The sequence below is a fragment of the Geotrypetes seraphini genome, chromosome 4 (genome assembly GCF_902459505.1).
Source record: "Geotrypetes seraphini chromosome 4, aGeoSer1.1, whole genome shotgun sequence".
Lineage (NCBI taxonomy): Eukaryota > Metazoa > Chordata > Amphibia > Gymnophiona > Dermophiidae > Geotrypetes > Geotrypetes seraphini.
Window position 1 is genome coordinate 135492928 of NC_047087.1, and position 17226 is coordinate 135510153.

A 17226-nucleotide genomic window follows, 5' to 3' on the forward strand; every position below is an offset into this window, starting at 1 on the left:
CTGAGGCCGGCCACCACCACCACCACTTCCGCAGCTCGCTCATGCTTCGGCCGGTAGGTGGAGAGCAGGGAAGCTTTTGTGATGCGCGAACACGCAGCAGCAGGACGGACCAGAAGCCCCGCATGCGCACTTCCTATGTGTCGCTACAGCTCACGGAAAAGCGGCACACACTTAGGAACTGCGCATGCGCGGCCTAGCATTTTATTATATTAGATGGATAGTTTCTATTATTAGTTTATGATTTAGCAGATGATGTTTAAAGATTAATAGTACGATGTAGAGGGTTTATAATATGTGTAAGTTTAAAATTTTTAAGTTTTGTGTTTGATTATGTATTTATATGATGATTAGATTAATTTATAAGCTTATTAAGACTTGTGTTTGATTATGTATTTATAGTGATGATTAGATTAATCCATATGCTATCACACAATTTCAGGGTAATAATGTATAAAAAATTTTTGTATTAAAAGTTTTCTTTATATTTGTATTGTATAGTGCTCCCTGTTGGAACCCTTGAGAAAGCCTGTTTAGGCGAAACGGGTCCCGTCGGGCATACAACTGTTGTGGCAAGCAAATTATACTACAATAAAGGAAAAGTAAACAATGACTTACCAGCTGTTGATTGTTTTTATGGCTTTTGAATTATAAAGAAGAAAACTATCTACAAACTTAATAAGAATTTTACAAATTTGTTGATTTAACCCTGATGAGTGAGGGTATTTTGTATTGCGGAGTTCTCCAATTTACCTCACTTTCTATCTTCTACATTCTTCTGCTTTAGTGACTTCCCTACAACATCCCTGTAGGTCTTCTCTATGTACTTCTCTGTCTCCCTCAGCTCCTCCAAGTCTGCTACTCTAGCCTCAAGGGAACGTACTCGTTCTCTGAGAGCTAGGAGCTCTTTGCAGCGAGCACACACATATAATTTCTCATTAACTGGGAGAAAATCATACATGTGACACTCATTGCAAAAGACTGGACAGCAACGATATCAAGGTACGGGGGTGGGATTGGGGGTATGGGGGTCGTGGGGTTGGCGGGGGGTCGCGGTACTGGGCAGACTTGTATGGTCTGTGTCCCGTATATGGTGATTCCATGTTGGATGGGTTGTGGAGGGCATCAATGTGCTGGCCAGACTTTACGGTATGTATCTCACAAATTACAAGATGGTTGGATAGGCTGGAGTGAGCTTTGAAGGCAACTCCAGTAAGTAGAACCTAAGGACAGTACCAGGTGGACTTTACAGTCTATGGCCCAAAAATATAAAAGAAAAAAGACAATTTAATTTAATCATAAATTTATAATGCGTTAACTAATGGGCAGACTGGATGGACCATTCAGGTCTTTATCTGCTGTCATTTACTATGTTACTATGTCCAAGTCTATGCCTGCCACAGACTACTGGACACGCAACCAGGCTCTGAGTGAAAGCAATGAAGTACAGGTCCTTTCCAGGACTCCAGGGTTGTGTCCTCTCTAAGGGCTGGAGAAGAGCCCTGTATTAGCCAATGCTGGCTCCAACCCCCACTGGGGCACTAGCATTGATGAACATCTGGCAGACAGAGCATGGGTCTCCAAGCTGGGCTGGAGTGGCAATGTGGCTGACACAGACACTCTTGATGTTTCAGTGTCACACTGAGCCAGGATGTGTTCCAGCTCCTCTTGTAATATGACCCAGAGCTTCTCCTTAGGAACACTGGTAAAGGCGGGGCTGGTGTCTCTATAGGTCCTGGCATCAGTGAGTCTGGTGCTTGGGCATCACTTCCACAGAGAGTGAATAGCCCACTTGGCTCTTACACTTCTCGGCTACCAGTAATGCCAGTGTCCTGATGATTCTAGCATTGCACTTTGAGAAGGATCAATGTCAGTGTTTCTTTGCCTCTGCTCAATGCACATCAGGAACCCTCAGTTTTGAGTTAAATGATACTCATCCCAATTTGGCACTACCAAAGCCTGATAGTGAGACAAGGAGAGACCTGCTCAACCTCAGTGTATCCCCACTGTCTAGTGTAGCTCTTGATGCCATTGGGAATAATGCCTCCATTGACGTCAATGGACCAGACTTCAGCTCACCAAAATTTCTTGCACAAGGCCTCTCAACTCTTCTGTGATCTTTTCTGCATTTGAGAACAGAACTTACATTGAGAGTACTTATGATCAGGGCCAAAGCATGGTAGGTATCAATTGTGAGGATCAGTCACAAAGAACAATAAAAAGCATCGATGGTCTTCAAGTCTGGGGCAATCAACCTTCCTTTTTTTTTTTTTTTATAAATCTTTATTCATTTTAAAACATATACAAAGTGCATATAAAAAATACAACAATTGGTACAATAAAACAGCACTTATAACTACCAATAGTAATAGAAATATATTTCCCCCCCACTCCCGGATATGTATAAAACTCTATTAAAAATGGAAGGCTTATACTATTGATTGGTGGTAACAAAATTTGCTAATGGGACCCAAATCTCATTAAAGTTTTTACAATGACCAGTTAGTTCCGAGTTCATATCGATAGAATAAGCATAGGGATTCCCACCAAAAGGTATGATTCAGTCTATCAAAATTCTTCCAATTTTTTGTGATCATCTGTATAACAATCCCAGTCATAACAAGGAGTAATCTATTCTTAGCTGCAGAAATTGGAAACTTGGGATGTAATATAGTTCCAAATAGAACAATATCATATGACATTGGAATAGAAGTATTCAGTATCCTAGTAATTGTAACCCATATCGACTTTGTGACCAGGCAGACAAGAAGCATGCCAAGGTCCCAGCTAAGCCCGGAGAAAAAGTTAAAAAGAAAACCCGGATGGGATTGTATAAAGGGTGTCCTAAGGGAAATAGGGATGATTCTCAGGTTGACCACCAGGGGGAGCCTGAAATCTCCAAGGACCTCCTGGATGAACAGTATCTAGGCCACCACAGGAGGAGCCCTAGAGCTAAGTTGTTCCCTGCTGAGTCAGCCAGGTTAGGGTGTGTCCCAAGAATATATAAACCAGCAGCTGAGAGCAAACAGACAGGCAGGCTAGGGAGAAGGTTCAGACCTTTTCTCCCTGAGAGTCTCCTCGGGCCAAGCAAGGGTGATACAGCCTCATCTATGGAGGTGCAGGAAGCCGGAGAAATGCTGGAGGAAGTCTTTTCAGATTCTGATCGCCCCATGGAATTGGACAACCTGCCTGAGGAAATAAGTTCTGGTGAAGAAGCCACGGAGGTTGGTCTTTCCACCAGCTGCAAGTCCCAACTGGATTGAAACAGTGAGTATTTTCAGCTTGCTTTGTTTGGAAAAGACTGTTTATTGAAGCTGAACCTTTTTGGGATTTTTGCTTTGCTTTTCTTTTCTTTACTGTTTAGCATTTTCTGTGAAGCTGATAGTGTCTGTTTGGGAGAGGTTTGCTGTTACCTGGGAGGGAATTTTGTAGGCTATTTAATAGCTAAATTAAAGCAAACCTGAGGCACTCTCCTTTGCCTGGCAGTTTAGTGCATGACTGCCAGAGGTTTCACTATAGTGGCACTGAGTATAGGGTAGCCAGTGCCTTGAACTCTATTTTGTTACTAAACTGAATAATCTGCTTGGGAGCAGGCTGTATTAAGCTCTGAGGTGAGCCCAAACCTCAGGGGTGAAGAAATAAGAAGAAAAGCAGTGTGGACTTTATATTGCACTGTTTGTGGCTTTTTCTTTTGAGTTTGGACTGTTTAAAGTTTGTGGGCTACTTACCTGTTTTGCTTGGACCTATAATTACCTGACTTTTATGCTTTACCAAAGAATAAAAGTGAAGCATTTGCATTTATCACCTTTTGAGAGGATTGTGATTTTTTTTGTGTGTGTTTTTTTGGTGTCAATCCAGGCCTGCAGGGTGACTCCAGGCTGGGTCATACACAAGTGCTCTTTTTTCTTGTGACCACTGAGGGGTGCTGTGGAGTCCCGGTTAGACCACAGTGGTGGTCACAACTTCCAGAAGCCGAGTATTAAGGGGCAATAGTACAACAGGTGATCCAGTGTCCCTATATCAAGATGACAATGCCAGCATCTATTAGACTCTGAACTATCTAATTTTTGCAAATGAACAGGGGTTCAAAAAATCCTGTATAACAGAAAAAACAGGTTTGTCTCATAGATGCTGACGCCATACATCTCATCCTCTGTCCAAATCCGTGGCCACTGAGTAGCAGAAATCTGCTGCTTAATCTCAATGCTCCAAATATCCCTTAGGCTCATTTTTGGTTTCTTATTCAGATATTAATTTATACCACTTGGTGGCCTGATGCCCTAGCAAATCTGCCTGGAAGCATAGGCCTGGCAAGCTATACTGATCATTTACATTTCTCCACTCAGGGAACCCCTTTCTGAATGGCCTGCTTCAACTGCAACCACTTATATGCTTGAGACTTTATAATAACGAATGATTGTTGCAGTTGTGAAAAGTCAAGCAGTTTCCCATTTGATAATACATCATACAATGTACGTATACCTGCCTGCAGCCAATGTTTTCAGAGGATCTTAGACTCGCCAATTTGAATCTTGGAGTTCAACCATAAGGACTGACACATGGATTGTTGTACTGGTATAGATGTTAAATTGTTAATGAATTTTAATGTTTTCCATATGGCAAAAAGAATACTATTGTCTTTATAGATTCAGGGTAACTTGATACTCAAACTGTGGCTCAACCACATTGGGGACATGAGTTGCCATTCTAAAATCAGCTAATCCGGAAAATGCTCCAAGACTTCAGGAAGGATCTAATACATACCCTGCCGCATAATGAAAGCTTGATGGTAAATTTTAGAAATGTATTACCCCCCCTGCCGATTGTGGTTTTTGAAAGGATACTAAAGCAATTCTAACAGTTTTACCCAGCCAAATAAATTTGGTAAGAATCCCATTTAATTTTATATAAAAAGACCCTTGAAAATAAACCGGTAACATATCTGGTAACAAACTACAGGTAAAATCATCATTTTAACGGTCTGGACTCTTCCCCATCAAGAAAGATGTAATGGGTTCCAATGTTCACACATTTCTTTGTCTTTCAGCAATAAAGATTTTTCATTTACTGTCATTGTGTCTTCCAAAGTCCTTTGAATCACGGTACCCAAATATTTTATACCCTCTTCCTTCCAAAGGAATGGGAATGGATCAAATAAGCCCTTTACACAATGCACATTCAATGGAAAAACCTCTGATTTTTACTACAATTTATTTTATAACCCAAAAATTTGCCAAATTGATCAATCAATTCCAGTAAATGCGGTATGGTAGATTCAGGATTCTTCAAATGAAGCAAAATATCATCTGCATAAGCAGAGACCTTATATTCCCAACCTGCAAAAGGAATCCCCTATATATCCTTTGCCTGTTGAATGGCCAACAACAAGGGTTCCAAAACAATATAAAAAAAGCAAAGGAGATAAGGGACATCCTTGTCTAACTCCCCACTGCAGACAAAAACGCTCTGAAAAAGTATCATTAATATATAGTCTGGCAGAAGGGGAACTATACAAGGTTTGAATCATTTGAATAAATCCGCATCCTAAACCATATCAATCCATTGCTTGATACATGAAAGTCCATTCTACATGATCAAAGGCCTTCTCTGCATCCAGAGAAAAAGAGAAGACCAGTTCATCCATCTTTTTTGTTAAATCTAGCATATGAAATGCCAATCTGGTATTATTTGAAGAATGTCTTTGAACAACAAAGCCTGTTTGGTGCATACCGATTATATAAGGGAGAGCCTTAGCTAAGTGCAAAGCCAATAACTTAGCCAGGAGTTTTCCATCTACATTAATTACAGAAATAGGCCTATAATTTGAAATCAACATGGGATCTCCGCCATAGTACCTGATATGCAACCCTTAATCAGTTGTGACTGATATAAATTTTAAACCTTCCTTTTATTGATGGACCACAGGCCATGTTTCAGCGTACCCACCTTCCTCAGGGGGCAATAAAATAGATTTTTATATTTGTATTGCAAACCAAAAATTCCCATTTGAGAAGTAAACCAGTTTCCTAACGTTGACCGAAAGCACAGCTTCTCAAACAAACATTCTCTTTTGGCATGGTTTGGGGTGCTAATGTTTATTTGAGGAGCTATGTTTTCCGGTCGTTAGGAAATTGGTTTACTCCCCAAATGGAAATTTTTGGTTTGCAACACACAGAGGGGCTCATAAACGAAAGAGAAAAACATCCAAACATCAGCCTAAGTCGGCACTTGGATGATCATCAGTCAAAAACGTCCAAGTTCCGATAATAAAACCGGGTTTTGGACGTATTTATAAATGACCTAGGCCTTCATAGTGCCGCTGAACGACCATAGCTAAACGGCGTGTGTCAGGAGGAGTGTCGAGGGCAGGATTTGGGCGGGACATGGGCAGGCTTAGACTTAGGGCTCCTTTTACTAAGCTGCAATAACGTTTTTAGCACACGCAGCATTTTAGCGTGTGCTAAACCTGTGCTACGCGGCTAGAACTTACGACAGCTCAATGTTAGCGTCTAGCGCGCATCGCATTTTAGCGTGCATTATTCCGCACGTTAATGCCCTAACGCAACTTACTAAAAGGAGCCGTTAGTCGTACTGCATGTTGTGAAGAACATATGCTGCTGAAGAAATTGGTGCGGCTGCACTGACTTAGGCTGAATTGGTACAGCCCTGGAGTTGATTGTTTTAGTTTTGGAGGTTTTTTTTCTTTCTTTTGTTACTTACACTTTTGGACTGTGAAGTGAACGTGGACTCAACTCTAATAGGGAAGATTTTTGCTGTATGTTTTGGACTCCCTTTATTTGATTCACCCACAGAGACTATTATCTTATATAAGATTTGGCAATAGTGACTTTGAGCCTATGTTCTTGAACAGAATCATCCTGACAAGCTTTCGGTTATTTTTGAAGAATAAAGTTCCTGTTTTCGCTGAAGAAGTGCTTATCTGGTTGGGTGGTGTTTCTTGCTCTAAACGCTATATTATTTTTCTCCTTGTGCTGCCCGCAGCGGCTCACAAGAGTTTTCTTGTACCGGTGACTCAAGACACCTTGCCTGGAACTTACCGGTTACAAAGTTGGTATCAGGAGTGGGATTTTTTTTATTTTTACTGCCTTGCATTGGAGACTGTGACAAGGAACACCAAACCAGGAATAGAGGTTTGGTTAAGGACAGTGGTTGATACTGTGTTTTCTATTTTTTTTTTTTTGCTCTTCCTCTATGGTCTATTGAACTGAGGGCAAAGCAACTGGATTTAAGACCTCTGGGAACTCTGCAGGAGATTGTGACTGCTGGAAGCCGTGGAAGTAGAACCGGAAGCAGAACCGGAGGGAGCCCAGCTGTATACCTGAAGTTCCAAGCCTGTTATCAATCCCAAACGCTCAGACTCATCAGTCTGTCTGGTAAGAGTACCCTAGGGACAGCTGATAGAGGATTCTGGGGTTGATAGCGTGGCTGGGAGGTGGGAGCTGGGGCTAGCTCTCTGTGGTACGCAAGAAAAAAAAAAAAAAAAAGAGACCGCACTTGGGTTCTGTTGTTTGTGTTTGCTTTCCAGGAGGCGTCATGGATCTGCAACAGTTGTTCACCCTGTTGGCGTCAGAACGGCAAAAGCAGACAGAGGACTTAAAGGTCATGCTGCAGAGAAACCAAGATCTCTGGCGGGCAAGCCAAGTGGAGGCTGGTCGGAGACATGAGGAGCTGGTACAAGCCATGGGAGAACAGACCAGGACATTTACCCAGTATCTTCAAGGGACAATGACTGGTGGTTCGGGCGCAGGAGTACCGGCAACGGCAGGAGCTCCGGTAGGGCTGAACTTTCTTACTAACATGCAGCTTTGTAAGATGGGACCCACTGATGCTCCAGATGATTTCCTGATGGCCTTTGAGAGAATGGTGGTAGCTGCTGGCTGTCCGGAACAACAATGGGCCACGAGGCTGATACCGTGCATCGCTGGGGCAGCGTTGGAGGCATATCAGACTCTCAGCTCTGAGTTAGCTAATAACTACCGGGCCATTAAAAATCATATCCTGGACTACATGGGTTACACTAGGGAACATTACCGTCAGGAGTTCAGGAATACCCAGTTGAGGGACAAAGAGAGACCCAAAGCGCTCCTGCATAGGCTAAGGAAGCTAGTTGAGCGGTGGCTACAACCCTGTCATTTGGACCCCCAGGCCATGCTCACTGAAATATTATTGGAGCAGATTTTGGAGGCTCTGCCGAAGAACCTCAAGGCCTGGATTCAAAGACAGGGAAGTCGCCCGCTAGGTCAAGTTATTGAGCTAGCTGAAGCTTACATTGATTCCACAACTTCCACAGGGCCTGAGGGGGGCACTCACGGGGGTAACTTTGCCCGTAGGGGACCCTTGACTCAGACAGGAGGCTATTATAAGTCCCAGGAAAATAGTCACGAGTCCATGAAGAAAGCTCAAGATGCAGGAACCCCCAGTAAAAAGCCTATATCTTGTTTCAGGTGTGGTAAACCTGGACACATGCAAAAACAGTGTAAGGTCAAACTGACACTGACCACTTCTCAGATAGGGGGCAAGAATTCTCCTAAGCCTTATGAGGTATTGGTTTACATAAACGGGTATAAGGTTAAGGCCTTACTAGATACAGAGACAGAGCAGTCGGTTATGTCCTGACTCTGTTGGGACCGAGTAAAGCAAACTGGCTCTTTCACCAAGAGTTCTGAGAAGGTCCCTATAGTGTGTGTGCATGGAGGCAAGAACTCTTATCCCCGATATCAGATCCCTGTGAGATTTAAGGGAGATGTGAGGTACCTGAATGTGGTAGTCAATCCTAATGCTCCTGCTTTCCTTGTGTTAGGCCGGGACTGGGCAGGTCTCGGGGAAGGCATTCAGGGGAGAAAGTCCCTTAGAACCTAGGTTAGAGAAGGGGAATATAGCCGGACCCTGATGACAAAAGAGAGTTCAAATAGGAGGCGCAGGGGAAATAGGTCCAACGGCTGTTATCCTCATCAAGAAGGGAGGGCTTATTCTTGTTGGCGTCCTACGATTTGATGGGCCCCTTTATCTGAGCATGCTCACGCACCTACACAGGCCTATGATAAGGCGGCAGGATGTGATATTTATGCGGTCAAAGAGGTGGTAGTGCCAGGTGGGGGAAGAACATTGGTCCCCACTGATATACAAGTATCTCCGCTACCGGGGTCTTATCTTAGAGTGGCCTCACGTTCGGGGCTAGCTTCACGGCATTCCCTAGATGTAGGTGCTGGGGTTATTGATCCCGATTTCCGGGGTAATATTTCTGTCCTGTTAATAAATTACGCAGAGACAGAGTAACCAGGTTAAGGAGGGGGATTGCATAGCGCAGCTTATCTGTGAGCGGATCTGGCACCCAAAATTGGAGAAATGGAAACATTTGCTACCTACGCTTAGAGGGGAAAAGGGTTTTGGTTGCTCCGATGTTCCTGAAGACAGGGGTATACGTTCTTTAAGCCAAATGAGATCTCAGTCTGATCAAGATTCTCTGACAATCACAGAAAAAGCTGTTGAACAACAATTCTGTAGACTGCAGCGTGAATTAGTTCAGGGGCAGGAGGGCCAGAAACAGCAATGGCAACAAGCCGTTAAGGAGGTTGAAGGAAGCCTTGGTAACAAGTTGCAAGAAGCTCTTTTGCAAAAAGATCAATTACTAAGGACTACCCTGGAGGAAAATCTCCAACAGTGCCAGAAGGATCTGCAATCTCTAAAGGAGAGTACGCAGGGAATAAAGGAACATAATGGGCATATTGAATGCCATGTAGAAGAACAGCAGGATCCCGTAGTGGTGATACATGATATTGCTTGTGCTGTGGGTCAAGTACATGATAAAGTTAAAAAAGTACAATTGCAAGTTGAACAAATGGGAAGTAAGGATCTTAAGAGGATGTGTGAGTTGATCTCAGGCTTTGAATCCAGGATGGGGGCCTTAGAGGAAGGTTACCTCCTGGGTTTAACTACTCAAGCTGAGGTATCACAATCTCCGGACTTGCATTGGGATGGAGATTTTTATACATCAGATCCAGGTCCTTCTTTGGGGAAGAAGGGTGGCAAAGGTAGAAAACATTAACTAATGCTGATGCTTTATCTCGGGTCGGGGAAAAAGACTCGGAGAGGCCTAGGTCCACCCCTAGCAGTCAGTTAAGGGGGGGGTATGTGATATGCAGCCTATGCCTGCTAGGAGTGTCCCTAGAGCAGTGCATAGATCTAAACCAGGCTCTACTCAAATTCTCACATTTAAACCTTATCCTGAGCCTACAGGTGACTTTCCCTCTTTGTCCTGTAGAGGGAGCAGGAGAGCAGGAGTGCAGGGTTCCCATCCCCCTCAGAATCCCAGGATGATCACCCGGAAATCATTTCCACCTGAGGGTTTGGAACGGGGCTGCAGACTGCTAACCCTGAGAACTAAGCTTCTTGAGAATCAGAGGCGGCAGGAACAGGAGCAGGACAGGCCATAGCGCTCAGGGCTGAGAGCTCTTGATAGCAGTCAACCTCCAGAATCCATGGAGTTGATAGAGGCTGGGGAAGAAATACCTCTTAGTTTGCTAGAGGAACCGCATGCCATGGAGCTGGAGCTGATCCCTGAGACAAATGCTGAGTTGCCTAATGAAGTTATTCCCATGGAAGTCTGCTGTATAAAAAACAAGTAACTGACTCTATTGCTGTGAGTACTTAAAGTTTGTCTTTGCTGATTTGTTTGCAAGTGCTGGCTATCTCTGTGCCAGCTGAAGAGTGAAGAAGCTCTTTTGTTGAACTGTGCAAGGACTTCATTTTGATTTTTGTTTTTTTTTTCTGAAAGTTTATTGTTCTTTCCCTGGTGAGGGAAAGTGGACTGTGGCAGTCAGAGGTAGTGGGGTTTGCCCCATGTTTATTGTGGTGGGATAGTGGGCCTAGTTATTGGCAATTTAAAACCACATGGAGCACACTGTCTGACCAGCACGTTGCTGCTGAAGAAGTCGGTGCGGCTACACTGACTTAGACTGAATTGGTACAGCCCTGGAGTTGATTGTTTTAGTTTTGGAGGTTTTTTTCTTTCTTTTGTTACTTACACTTTTGGACTGTGAAGTGAACGTGGACTCAACTCTGCTGGGGAAGATTTTTGCTGTATGTTTTGGACTCCCTTTATTTGATTCACCCACAGAGACTATTATCTTATATAAGATTTGGCAATAGTGACTTTGAGCCTATGTTCTTGAACAGAATCATCCTGACAAGCTTTCGGTTATTTTTGAAGAATAAAGTTCCTGTTTTCGCTGAAGAAGTGCTTATCTGGTTGGGTGGTGTTTCTTGCTCCAAACGCTATATTATTTTTCTCCTTGTGCTGCCCACAGCAGCTCATAAGAGTTTTCTTGTACCGGTGACCCAAGACACCTTGCCTGGAGCTTACAGGTTACAATGTATAACCGAATGTGATACAGCACAGGATCAATGGAACTTGGACATTGTGACTTAGACCATTTAAAACATGGTCCAAGTCACAAAAACCCACTTAAAGTGACCAAATAAGCACTGAAAGCACATAATAGAGACCCAAACACACTATCCCAGTGAACACCAACACCCCCCATAAAAATATTAATCACAACTTGAAAATTATGCCTCCAGAACATCATCACCTGGCAGCCTGGCATAGGAAAGCCTAGTTGTGCTGCACAAAGTCTTGGGGGTGGGTTAGGGACCCATGGAGAGGAGAACTAATGCCCATAAGCCCCTATAATCACTGCATTGATATTGAAACGTGTGCACTCCCCTATACACCCCCCAAACCCCTTTTTTACTGGCATATAAGTGGCTCCTGCAGCCATAAGGGCTATTGGGGTGATAGATAAGTGGGTCTAGGGGATTCTGGAGGTGGTTTGGGGGTCTCTCCATGACCTATTAGGAAGATGTAGTGAGATGAAGACATTGCACCCTTTTTATGAAGTTCACAGCATTGCCTTGTAAGGTACCCCACTATTTAGGTGCCATGTCTAGATGTTCAGTCCATCACTTTTCAGACCCCTCCCATGTCCAACAGGGCTTGTTCTAGGTGTTTTTGCCTTGGATGAAAAGTTGGACGAAAATGTGGTATAAAGATGGATGATTTAGCGACATGGATGATCAGATCGGCAGAACGTATGCTTAGACGATTTTCGAAACGAAAAAAATTTGGATGTATTTTTCGAAAATGTGTCCTAAGCTGTTTTTTACTTTGGACGACTTGTGACTTAGACGTAAACGGACTTAGATATTCCTTTCGATTATGCCCCTCATACTGTATAAAATAATCTATTCTACTGACCCCTTATGCAGATGGTTACGCCGAAACACAGCCTATGTCAGATCCATCCATAAAAGAAAGGATGATTGCCCCAGACTTGAAGGCCCTTGGTGTTTTTTATTGTTCTTTATGTGGTTTGCACTTTGATTCCCTCTCTGCGTCATTAGGATCAGTCACAGACCTGGTTCTACTGCACCTTGAACACTTCTTAAGCCCACAGGGAGGTTTCTGGGACATGAAAAGAAAAATAACCAAAGCAAAAATCAAATGGAGCAATTTTAGGGTTTTTTTTTTTTTTTGGGGGGGTGCGCTTTATTGAATAAAGGGGAAATCCTAACCAGGAGATCAGGCCTGTGTTGGTTTTGAGCACAAAAAAAGATAAAACATGATAGTGTAAAAAATGTGAAAACATAATGTGAATAACAAGTGGGGGGGGGGAAATAGGTCCAACTACTCATGTGAAAGACAGAAAAAAAGTATCTTCACAATAGACGTGTGACACAGAGGCAAAACAGACATCATCTCTCCTCCGCAGATAAAAGACAAATGTAGGTCCCATGCAAATCAGACAAGTGGGAAAGTATGTGTGCATGCGCAGTTGTGCCTGTCAAAAGCTTTTAGAACAAGCTTGTCCAACCTTTTACTATTGGAGGCCACATTTTATATTTTGTAACATTTGGAGGGCCAAAACACACACCATTGTATTTTGCTGCATGTTTCATCAAAATACAATGGTGCATTGTCCACCACCCCCAGCCTTCACCCACTTTCTCACTCTCTCTCATGTACCCCTCCCCCACCAGTCTTCACCCAGTCTCTTTCCCCTCACCTGACTTTAGCTACAGAAGAAACAGCAGGATTCTTGCTTTCCCACTGCGTCATGGCTCTCTGCAAGTTGAGCCACATCATGCCAGAAGTTTATGTTTGTCTCATGGTTTCAAGTCTTTCAAGACCAACCCAAACTTCTGGCACCAATTGGCTTGAGCATACAGAGAGTAAAGTCACAGTGGGGACGCAAGAACCCTATTGTAAACAGTATAAGAATTGCCAAATTTCCGAAGCCAAAAAAAAACCACTTGATGGGCTGGATTCTGGCCCGTGGTCCATAGGTTGGACAAGCCTGTTCTAGATTTAGAACACCAAGTAGTGTCTGCACTGGAGCTTCGTAAGTGATGTTATCCATCTGATGTCCTGCTTGTCCTCAGAGAATAAAGTAATCTTCTAAGTGCCGAAAAATTGACTAAGGAAAGACACTGCCCCATATGACACAAAATATAGGGAGAAATTAAAAGGAAGATACAGGGCAAAATGGCAACATCTTAAAACACAAGCAGAGAGGCTCGAAAACTAAAGACTGACCTGGTCTCGCCCAATGATGGCAGACTGGAAAATGCACGCATATACAGCAGTCACTTCTAAAGTTCTCTAGAAAATAGAATGCTGAGGATTGTATCCACGTCGAGGCTCCATCGGTGACATCACCCATCAGACAGAATACCATATCCTGCTTGTCCTTGGAGAATGAAAACAACAGTTTACAATACAATAAACTAAAAATTAACACCATTTCACTATCTTGTCCTCTATTCCTAACCCATTCTGTTTGTCTGGCATAATCCTTTGTGTCCTACCCCCATCTCTATCCTCCGCTTCCCCCCTCATCCCCTCTTATGCAGTCCATATTCTTTCCTCTCTATGTCCATATCTTGCTCCCCAATCTGTGTCTAGCTGAAGCAACTCCTTTCTCTATTTCTAGCAAACAGGCAAATCCACAGAGTAGAGCTTCTGACCATATGGCTTCTAATGTGAGGTTCCCACAAAAATTTTATCACAGGGCAGGGTAAGGAGGGGGTATCATTATTTGGAATGGCAGTCTGAAACCAGAATTCTGATCGATGCTAAATTAAAAGCATAAATCCTCTACCTGAAATGGTGGAAAGAGCAAGCAGAGAGGTAGGAGTGTGGAAATAGCACCTAGACGTATGCCTGCATTTGGAGAAGTTTAGCTTCCAAGAAGGTAGCATCCTCCTCCCCGGTAAAAGTGCTTCACAGAGAGAGGGAGCACAGTTATGGCCTCTAGATTGGCAGATTCAGAGAAGAAAAGCACAGTTACTTACTGTAACAGGTGTTATCCAGGGACAGCAGGCAGATATTCCCACATGTGGGTGATGTTATCCATAGAGCCCCAGCACGGATACTTTAAAAGTGCATCGCCACTTTAAGATTTTTAGAAAGTTTGCGATTGCCCACACCATGCATGCCCACCCAACGTAAGCAAGCTAAGAATCCAACCGGGGGGTGGGGGTGGTTTGTGAGAATATCTGCCTGTTCTCCCTAGATAACACCTGTTACGGTAAGTAACTGTGCTTTATCCTAGGAAAAGCAGGCAACATATTTTCACATGTGGGACTCCCTAGCTTACTAAAAGGGGACGGAAGGAATGTTGGCCATTAAGAAAATAAATTTTGCAATACTGCTTGGCCGAAGTGAGCATCTCGTCTGGAATAAGATTCCAGACAGTAGTGAGATGTGAATGTATGAACTGAGGACCACGTAGCAGTTTTTCAGATTTCATTAATAGAAGTGGAACGAAGGAAAGCAACAGAAGCTGTCATAGTTTGGACTTTATGTGCTGTGCCATGACTCTCCAGATACAGTTCAGCCTGAGCATAACAGAAGGTGATACAAGCTACCAAACATGAAGAAATAGTTCTCTTGAATACAGGTCGGCCCAAGTTGTTAGGATCAAAAGAGACGAACAATTGAGGAGACATTCTGTGAGATTGACTCCTCTAAAACTAGTAGGCCAATGCTCGTTTGCAGTCCAGAGTGTGAAGAGCCGCATGAGAGTGAGGCTTGGGAAAAAAACACTCGTAACTCAATAGACTGATTGAGATGAAATTCAGTGCTATTTTTGGGAGGAATCTTGGATGTGTACAAAGTACCACTTTATCATGGTGGAACGCTGTAAAAGGTGGATCCACCACCAATGCTTAGAGTTCGCTCACCCAACGATCAGATGTGAGAGAGATAGGGAAGACCACTTTCCAAGTGAGATACTTCAGATAAGCTGAAGACACTGGTTCAAAAGGAGGCTTCATAAGTTTAGAAAGAACTACATTAAGATCCCAACCCACTGGAGGCAGATTGAGAGGTGGCTTGACATTGAAAAGTCCTTTCATAAATCTTCTTATGAGGGGATGAGAAGTGAGAGGTTTTCCATCGACTGGTTTGTGGAAAGCATTGATAGCTCTGAGATGAACACTAATAGAAGTGGTCTTAAGACCTGAATTGGATATATGTAGAAGGTAATCCAATACTGAAGAGATAGAGGTGGATGCCACATCATGATGATGAAGAGTATACCATGTAGAAAATCGTGTCCATTTCTGTTGGTAGCACTGTTGAGTAGATGGTTCTCTTGATGCTTCCAAGATAAGTCTGACAGAGTCAGAAAGATGACTGTCAGCCAATGTCATCTCGAGAGGTACCAAGCAGTCAGGTGCAAAGACTGAAGACTGGGATGTAGAAGAGATCCTTGACTATATGTGAGAAGAGATGGAAAAATTTGCAGGGGTACTGGATTCTTGTCCGTGAGTTGAAGTAGAAGGGAGAACCAGGGGCCACCAAGTAGCTATGAGAATCATGGTGGCCGACTCCTGTTTGAGATTGACAAGCATCTTGAGGATGAGAGGAATTGGTGGAAATGCATAAAGGAACTTCTGTGTCCAATACAGTAGAAAAGCATCTGCTTCCAAAAGCTGAGGAGTATACTGTCTGGAGCAAAACTGAGGTAGTTTGTGATTGAGAGGATATGCAAACAGGTCTATCTGAGGCATCCCCCAGAGCGAGAAAATCTGATGCAAGACTGCAGAGTTGAGAGTCATGTGGTCGGAGAAACCTGCTGAGTTTGTCTGCTAAAGATTTATTTTCTCTTTGAATGTATATTGCTTTGAGAAATATATTGCGAGTAATTGCCCATTGCCAAATCCTTTGAGCTTCTTGGCAAAGAAGTACAGAACCTGTCCCTCCTTGTTTGTTTATATAATTCATTGCCACCTGGGAGAGATCACATGATGCAGTGAAGAGTGCGGTTGCACACTCTGCAGCTCCTGGGCCCCTGCTGATGCCCTGCTACTTTTAACCGGCTTTACCCGGCTTCAGCGCGCGACGAGGCTTCTCCTGGGTGCACTTTTGTATGGACCAATTTGTGTCCAAATCGGGGAGCAGCATGACTAGCCGAACAGTGGCGAAACTCAAAGAGAAAACGCGGCCCGACAAGGACAAAATGGCGGACCAGCACTGTTGCTGGCAGCGGAGTTCACCGAAGGACAGTTGAGATAGCTTACCACAACTGTGACTTCGGCGTTGTCTCCGCAGATGGAGAAATTATCCATCCAGCTCACCCACATGGAAACTTTGCTGGGGAAGACTGTCGTTCGTACCATAGAGCTGGAAAGGAGGGTATCAGTGGCGGAGGACACAGCCCAGGACCTGACTGTCCATCTAACTTACCTGGAAAAACACCTGGCTACTAGTGAGGAAAAGGTGGAGGATCTAGAAAAATTGGTCCTGGAGGGGTAACCTTCGTTTTATTGGGGTACCTGAAACTTTATCAGACTGGCAGCTTGGCACCACTTTCAAAGATTGGCTGGCAGCAGAGTTCCCCTTATCGCCTGGCCTGGGTTCCCTGTGCCTGGAGCGCGTGCATCACATGGTGCAGAAGACCGTCAGTGTCCCGGAGTGGTAGTGGCGAAAATCCACAATTATCTCCTTAAGGTAGAAATCTTGAGGGTGGGGGGGGGGGGGTTAGGCTTCTGGATTCCCTGCTGGGGGTGGGAACAGACTTCCTAATATCTTTACCTTTGCTTTGTTTGTATAGCTGAAAGATGTATAATATGATGGGTGCTTCTTGTGCTTGAAGTGCTGTGGGGGAGGCTGGGCCCCTGGATTCTGTTACAGACTTATCCTGT

General features: G+C 43.8%; 1 protein-coding gene across 2 annotated transcripts in view; it reads right to left on the reverse strand.

Moving 5' to 3' along the window:
* PKNOX1 (PBX/knotted 1 homeobox 1) overlaps positions 1-17226 on the reverse strand; it is a 388408-nt gene that overhangs the window by 280048 nt on the left and 91134 nt on the right. For both annotated transcript variants that reach the window (XM_033942740.1, XM_033942741.1), the window contains exon 2: positions 13613-13766. The gene's annotated coding sequence lies outside the window, so the exon portion shown is untranslated. The remainder of the gene's footprint in view (positions 1-13612; positions 13767-17226) is intronic.